General features: G+C 41.8%; 1 long non-coding RNA gene across 1 annotated transcript in view; it reads right to left on the bottom strand.

Annotated features, from left to right (window-relative positions):
- Window positions 1-7,260: 7,260 nt before the first annotated feature.
- Window positions 7,261-7,619, bottom strand: part of LOC108524426 (uncharacterized) — a 2,355-nt gene continuing 1,996 nt past the window's right edge. The window contains exon 3 of the long non-coding RNA XR_001884044.1: window positions 7,261-7,302. This is a non-coding gene — a long non-coding RNA (uncharacterized LOC108524426). The remainder of the gene's footprint in view (window positions 7,303-7,619) is intronic.

The raw sequence follows: 7,619 nt of genomic DNA, 5'->3' as shown, positions 1-7,619 counted from the left end.
TTTTTTTTTTTTTGGTTTAGTGTATCTTTTATCAAATGTAACAACAGGTCCAAATCTATGTTTTATTGGGTTTATTCAGATTTAGAATTCAGGTAACATTTTGGTGAATACACTCTTTTTATCATAATGAAGAATGACTACCACGATGCAATATGATTCTTTCTGCAAATGCTTATTGTTTTGTGGTCCACTTTGTCTATGTGGTCAGGAGGACAAGACCTGAATGGCCTTGACCAACTCAACTTTCAGTACCGCCTAGTTCTCAGAATAATTTTAGAATGTTCCAAGAACATTTATCTCTCCTAAGGAGAAAGTTTCTGGGACAGTATGGGCTCTGTCCTTGTTGTTCCTAGAACAGGATATTCCTGTAACTCTTGAACTCAGAGAGCCAAGTTGCACAAGGGGTGTAAAACCTAGGGCGGAGCACTCAGGGGTTCCTCAGTTGCAGTACACAGTGGGGCATGTGCAGAGGAGACTCCGTCAACCCTGGGCAACTTTTCTGACCTCAAGGGTCAGGCTTGTCGTCGAACTTAGGCTTTTGCTGATTCTTTCTGCTCCTCGTGAGTAATAAATTTGGTTTTCTGACTTACTGTGTGAGCACTCTTCTGTTTTTGACAGTTTGGTTTATATAAAAAAAACCTCCTGCTACACCTATGAAGCCATGCAATGTGGAAGTGCCATAGAGGTAAATAAGGAGCAACTTAACTGAGTTGAAAACTAACATACATAGCATGAGGCCACTGCACCAACGGGCAAAATGATCCTGCCAAAAATGTCACGTGACCATTCCAGATATACTGTGGAAGAAGAAGGATGCTGAAACTCAGAGAGATCTTAAGATCTTATCCAAGCCAACAGGAGGCTAATAAAGCAAGGGAATTCCACTGTACTCTGATTAAAGAGTACAAACTTCATCCCAGAGAAGAGCAATGCAATGGCCACAGTGATCAGACCAGAGAGACCCTCTGCCACAGAGAAAGTAGCCATCTAGAGAACAGCGTGAAGACAATAAGAGACTTCAGATTCACTTTTCCTTTCCCTTGAGGCCACAGAAAGCCCAAAGCATCTGAACATCTTGTTGGAGGCAACTAAAATTTAACTAAAAGAGAGTTATTGAAACTTGAAGAAAAATGTGAATCAAGAAGCTAAATTTAAAGATATTTTCTCCAACCCTCCCTCACAAATTAACCACAGGATGAATCTAGTGAGATAAAGCATATCATTTATACAAAATACAGAAGTTATATGTTCATTATGTGAGCAGAAACATGTTCAAATTTTACTCAATAAATGTATTTTTTGTTTTACTACTAGAAATAGTAATTTTCACTTGGTCATTATTTTATAATTATCTCTATTTAAATTTGCATTAGCCCACTCCTGGGTATCTACCTAGAGGAAAAGAATTCATATGAAAAAGACAATTGTACGCACAGTTATAGCAGCACAATTTGCAGTTGCAAAAATATGGAACCAGGTTAAATGTCTATCAGCCAATGAGTGGACAAAGAAAATGCATTATAGATATACCATGGAATACTACTCATCCCTAAAAAGGAACCAAATAATGGCATTTGCTGCAACGTGGATGGAGTGAGAGACGATCATTTTAAGTGAAGTAACACATGAATAAATAAACAAATAGTGTATGTTCTCATTTATAAGTGGGAGCTAAGCTATGAAGGTGTAAAGCCACAAGAATTATATAATGGACTTTGGGGAGTCAGAGGGAAGGTTGAGGGGGTGAGGGATAAAAGACAACACATTGGGTACAGTGTACACTACTCGAGTAATGTGTACACCAAAATCTCAGAAATCACCACTAAATAACTTTCCCATGTAACCAAAAACTACCTCTTTCCCAAAAACTACTGACATAAAGTCATATGTATGAAAACAATGAATATGATAGTCCTGAGGCACAACATTCATGAGGACTGGGTTTCATTTGGGAGGAAAACAGCTAAACTCAAACCCATGGACAATCAGTCAGAACAATATCCATCATATACATAGTAAAATTAATACAAGGGCAAACATTCATGAGTGGAGTCCATTTGGAATAGCCTGCAGTGAGGATGTATGCCCTAGGGCACACATAAATCATGTTAGGGAGAAAACGTGTAATTTTACTCAATGGGAAAACACCTTCAGAAATAACTCATCCATGCTGTGCAGATGCAGTTCTGTACTGTAGAGACAAAGACTAAGAATCATCAAAATGGAAAAACCTCTGCCCCTCCTCCAAATTCTGTTTCACACAGGAGTTGTACTACTGGAGAGAAAAGCCATACATGTCCCAAATGTGGGAAAGCCTTTACTTACCAGTCACTTCTTATGAGACATATGAAAATTCACACTGGAGAGAAACTTTATGAATGTAACAAAAGTGAGAAAGGCTTTAGATATTGCCTAAGGTTTATTTAAAAACCTTAATAAACATTTAAGAAAGAACATTATGGAGAAGTCCTATGAATGTAAGGAATGTGGGAAAGCCCTCAGGAAGCCATGCACATATAAGGAGTCACACTGGGAAAAAAACACTGTAAATGTGACAAATGTGGGAAAGACTTTGCAGTCATCAGATTTAAAAGCCATCTTAAGAGATACAATAGTGAGAAGCCCTGTGAATGAAAGGTGGGAAAATCATTAATTTTTTTCACCGTACTGAACATGTGAGGAGGACATACTGGAAGGGAGCTCAATGAGTTAACATTCATGAGAACATCTTTCCTGAAATCTCATATCCTACAGAAGTGTGAAAAGAAACCCTGTGAACATGAAGTCCATGGAAAGCCTTTCATCTTCATTCATCTTGAGTAGATATTCGTTTTCACACTAGAGAGAAGCTATGAAAGTAGGGATTATGAAAAAAAGCCTCAGTGTTACCTCAAACTCATAGTTCATACAAGAACTCACACAACAGAGACGGCTTATGGAAGTAAATAATGTAGAAAAGACCTCTTTAAACACTTATCCCTCCTATTACACATGATTCCACACCCTGGAGGGAGACAACAATTGGAATAAACCTAAGAAAGCTTTCAGTTCCAGCTCTTCACTTATTGGGCATGAATGAGCACACAGCAGGACTGAAGCACTGTAAATGTTAACGGTTGCTGCCATCATCGTCTTATCCCTCAATTAGAACCCAAATTCATAATTTTATAGCTTTTCCTTTCTTAAAAAAATGGTATGACAGGTATGTCTTAGCACCCTTTCCACTCTGCCACCTTCATGTTGCTATGTAGTAGCTTGGTTACAATTCACTCACACACACATGGTTTTATTCTCAATGTGAAGCCCTCTTTAGCTCCATTCCATTTAGATTTAGAATTCGTATGCTGCGTGATACCTTTTTTTCTTGGTTTGTTTTAATTGGTCACAATTTGGCTGCATTATGGTCACATTATGTGGTTTTAATGGTACCGATTTGGGGTACCTGTTATGACTTTCGTTATGGTCTAACGCAGCCAATTCTCTCCATTTCCCTGCTATATCCATTATTCTCATCTTCTTCACTAAGGGAACATAGATTCACTTTTTACAAGAAACACCGCTTAAATGTCTTTAATTATTATCCTTATTTTATTATTTAATTTATAATTTTTTTGAAAAATGGTCTCACTCTGTTTCCCAGGCTGGAGTGCAGGGGCATGATCAGTGCTCACTGCAGCCTTGAACTCCTGGGATCATGTGATCTCCCAGCTCAGACTCCTGAGTAGGTAGGACTGCAGGCGTAACAGGTTTGCACCACCATGCCCAGCCTTCGTTTTATTTTTCTAGAGACTGGGGCTCATTACGTTGCCTGGACTGGTTTCAAATTCCTGGGCTCAAGTGATTCTCCCACCTTGGTCTCCCAAATTGTTAAAATTACAGACATGAGCCCCCATGCCTGGCCCTGATTAATGTCTTTTAATGAGTTTCCCAGTTTTCCTAATAACTGTGGTGAGCACAGCTTATAGTCCTGGCCAATGTGAAATGCAGAATTCACTGGTTTGGATCTCTGAAAATCTGTTTGGAAAGGGGAGAGCTATTGTTGCTCTCTTCTCTTAACCAAGTTCCCTTTGCTCTCTCTGCTTGCTGTTCTCTGGAAATAGGATGAAATGCCCTGAGTCAGGTTTAGCAGCTTGCACACCATTGAAATGATGGTCCCAATAACAAAACCATCAATATACAAAATGTCTCACTCCCCAATGACATGTTGGGTATTCATGGCTGACCTGGACTATTTCTGGACTTGTTTCATGAAACTAACCCCTAGTATAACTAAGAAACTTTTCAGAAGAGATATAATAAATTAAATGATAAACCTAAAAAATGAATGAAACATATTATAAAATAAAGAGAATAGACAAAATTGGCTTGCAGATGCTGACTGGCCACACATCCTTGGCGCTCACCCCCATGGATGCCTCACCTACTGTGATACTTGGAGAGCTGACAGCCATCACTCAAGAAATAAGGACACAGTGGCCTCTTCTGCAGCATCAGGGAACAAAAACTAAGCCTGTCAGCTGTCAAGAAACATACTTATGTGTATATATATGATAAAAATTTATTCAGTTACTTTGAGATATCTCATGTTCAACAGAAAATGAATTAAAACTAGCACAAATTTCTGGCAACTGTACTTTATCTCCCCATTATTTATCCAGGATATTGAAAATTGGCACACATCACAGATCCTTAAGTCATTCTCTGAATCAGGAGTAGAAAAGAGAACAGAGAGAGTTCACTGTATGTGCCTGGCACTGGGTTGAGTGCTGCACCTACATCATCCCACTTGATGCTTGCAATAACCCTGCAAGATCAAAGTAAAGTAAAAACACACACACAAACTCACACAAACACAGACACAAAAACACACATACACACACAAACTCACACATACACATGCTCAAGCACACACTAGAAACTACAGAAATAAGAAAGCATTGATGACTAATAGAAGTATAGTGCTGGCCAAGCACAGTGGCTCATGCCTATAATCTCAGCACTTTAGGCCAGGCGTTCAAGACAAGCCTCGGCAACATAGCAAGACACCATCTACGAAACATTTTCTTAGATAAAAATCATTTTTAAAAAGAGGTATAATGCCTAAGTGCTCAGGGAAGCAATACCCCTATGGCTATATGGTAAGCAGCAGGTGAGGTTTCTTGTCAGAACAAAGTGGTAGTGATTCCAGGGTTCCTTTGCACACTTAGCCAGGAGACTGGCTAGCTGAGTACTGCCTGGGTTCACTTTACCCTTCTACAGGGCGAAAGCTCTGGCAGGTGGGACCTAAGCATACGAGAAAGTGATATTATGCAGGACTCTCTTGACTGCAAGTGACTGAAACCTAACTCGATCTAGCAGCGTACAGAATTGTTTGGTTCTAATTACTAAAAATGTCCATGAATGGATGGCTTCTGGCTCAGTGGGATCATGGGTCAACTAACATCAACCAAGACTCATTCTGTCCCTTCATTTCCTGTGTCAGCTCTGCTTTTCAGGCAGGCTATTTTGAGAGAGCAGCAAAAATTGCCCCATAAATTTCACATCACTTACTTCCTTGCAAACGACTATGCCAATAAAAGGAAAGCACCTCACTCCCAGCAGTTTTATCAAAAGTACAGGGATAACTTCCATAATCCCAGCTTGGATCACATGCCCACTCCTGAATTAATTACCCTGATGATCTGATTGCCCAGGGTGGGTCAGCCCTTCCCAAATCACATGGACTAGACATGGAAAAGTGGTCCTCACATGAAAAAAAAATGGAATGATAGTGGCAGAGGAATATGGGTGGGATGGCTGCATCTTTATGTAAAACATATGAGCACATTTGTGTTCTTTTGTACGTTCATTTATATAGTCACTGGGAAAAAATAGAGAAAAACCCACGCATGACTTTCTCCATGCCTCTGTATTTTGTTTTCAACACTGAGCTGTGAGAAATTTAATTACTAAAACAAAACTTTGAAAAGAAATAACAACTTGGGACAATGGGGACACTTAGCTGATGCAACATAGCTGAGTTCTTCTGTTGGGCCCATGAAGACACAATTCTCAGGAGCCCGCCTGGGGTCTCCAAAGACAAGCATGTGGGCACCCTCTGGCTGCAGTTCCACCTTTCCTTCCCTGGACTCTCAGGGAGAAACAAGTTCTGGATTCAGCTGAACTGAGTTCAAATTCAGGCTCTATGACCCATTGGCTGTGTGATTCTGGGTAAGTCTCTTGCTCTCCTTGAGTCCCATATCCTCCTTGGTAAAATAGAGAGGTAGAATTATTGTTAGGTTTTGAATGCAAAGCGAGGGTTAAAGAAAGACAGAGACAGTTGACAGCTTCAACAGCAACATCCTTACAGTGAGCAAAACCCTGCAGAGGAGGAATCCAGCTTAGTGCCAGCATCAACTGCCACTCACAGGCTAACAGGACTGGAAGGGAGGGGTCTGGGTGGTAGAGCTTGCTGCCCAGCAGGATATGGCAAGGAGGTTCCTGCAGTCAGGCTGTTGGGCCTTGGCCCGGCAGGATGTGATAAGGATGTTTCTGCAGTCAGGAGGTTAGGAAGGATGTTTCTCATGGCCCGAGTTCCCATGGAACATTTCACTCTGATCAGGGTCTGAAAAATGGCTGGAGGTTTACAAAATGGTACAGGTTAGACTAACAACATCTCCCAGGTAGATAGTTCTATAAAGTAAACTTCCCTTGAGCATCTACACTATACCGGACATGGTGCTAGGACTCAGGCCACAGGAGGAACAGGACAGATGAGGCCTCTGCCATCCTGGTGCTCATGTCTGATGAAGGAAGCTAACAGGTCATAAGACCAGGTCAGATGGTGATGATAATGGTGATTAGCAGAGAGACATGAGCTAGAAAGAAATCGAGGGAGCTGTTTCAAACACAGTGACAGGTGGAGACCCCTCCAAAAGGTGACTTGAGTAGAAACCTGAGAAAGGTGGGGGGCGCCATGGAGAAGGATCAACCCCTGAAGCCATCCCAGGATTAAAGACCAAGCACCAGGAGGGCAATGGAATGTCCTGACCTCTGAGTCCTTCATGCTTCCTTCCTCACTGGTGTCCAAACAGAAACACGGGGCAATATCGTCCAGGGTCCATGAAGGAAGCCGGAAGCAGCCGCATTGCAGAGCTGGGGTGGGGATAAAATCTGGCCCAACAGTGAAGCCAGAAGTAGGTGCTGCTTATATTATCACAATACCGGTCATGAAGCATAACAAGGACTTGAAGGAACGTCTAGGGGCAGACCAGCTGGCAGGGCTGCCAGTATCTTAGTAGAGATCCCAGGAGATCAGATGAGCTGGTTAGGGGGGTAAAAAACAGGAAAGCTTCAGAAAATTCTAGAGGACCCATGCCACTTAGCATGAACTTCCCCCAAGTGGGATCTGTTTGTCATTGCTGGTTCTAAGGAGTTTGTCCCACCACCCTTACCTGCCCGTTGCCCCACCAGGGGAAATTCCGAGTGGGGGCCACAGAAACAATCCCTGTGGGGTCAGGTGTGGTAGCTCACACCTGTAATCCTAGCACTTTGGGAGGCCAAGGCAGGCGGATTATCTGAGGTCAAGAGTTCGAGACCAGCCTGGCCAACATGGTGAAACCCTGTCTCTACTAAAAAAA

The sequence above is a fragment of the Rhinopithecus bieti genome, unplaced genomic scaffold (assembly GCF_001698545.2).
Source record: "Rhinopithecus bieti isolate Rb0 unplaced genomic scaffold, ASM169854v2 scaffold_83462, whole genome shotgun sequence".
Taxonomy (NCBI): Eukaryota; Metazoa; Chordata; class Mammalia; order Primates; family Cercopithecidae; genus Rhinopithecus; species Rhinopithecus bieti.
This window is presented reverse-complemented; position numbering and strand designations above follow the sequence as displayed.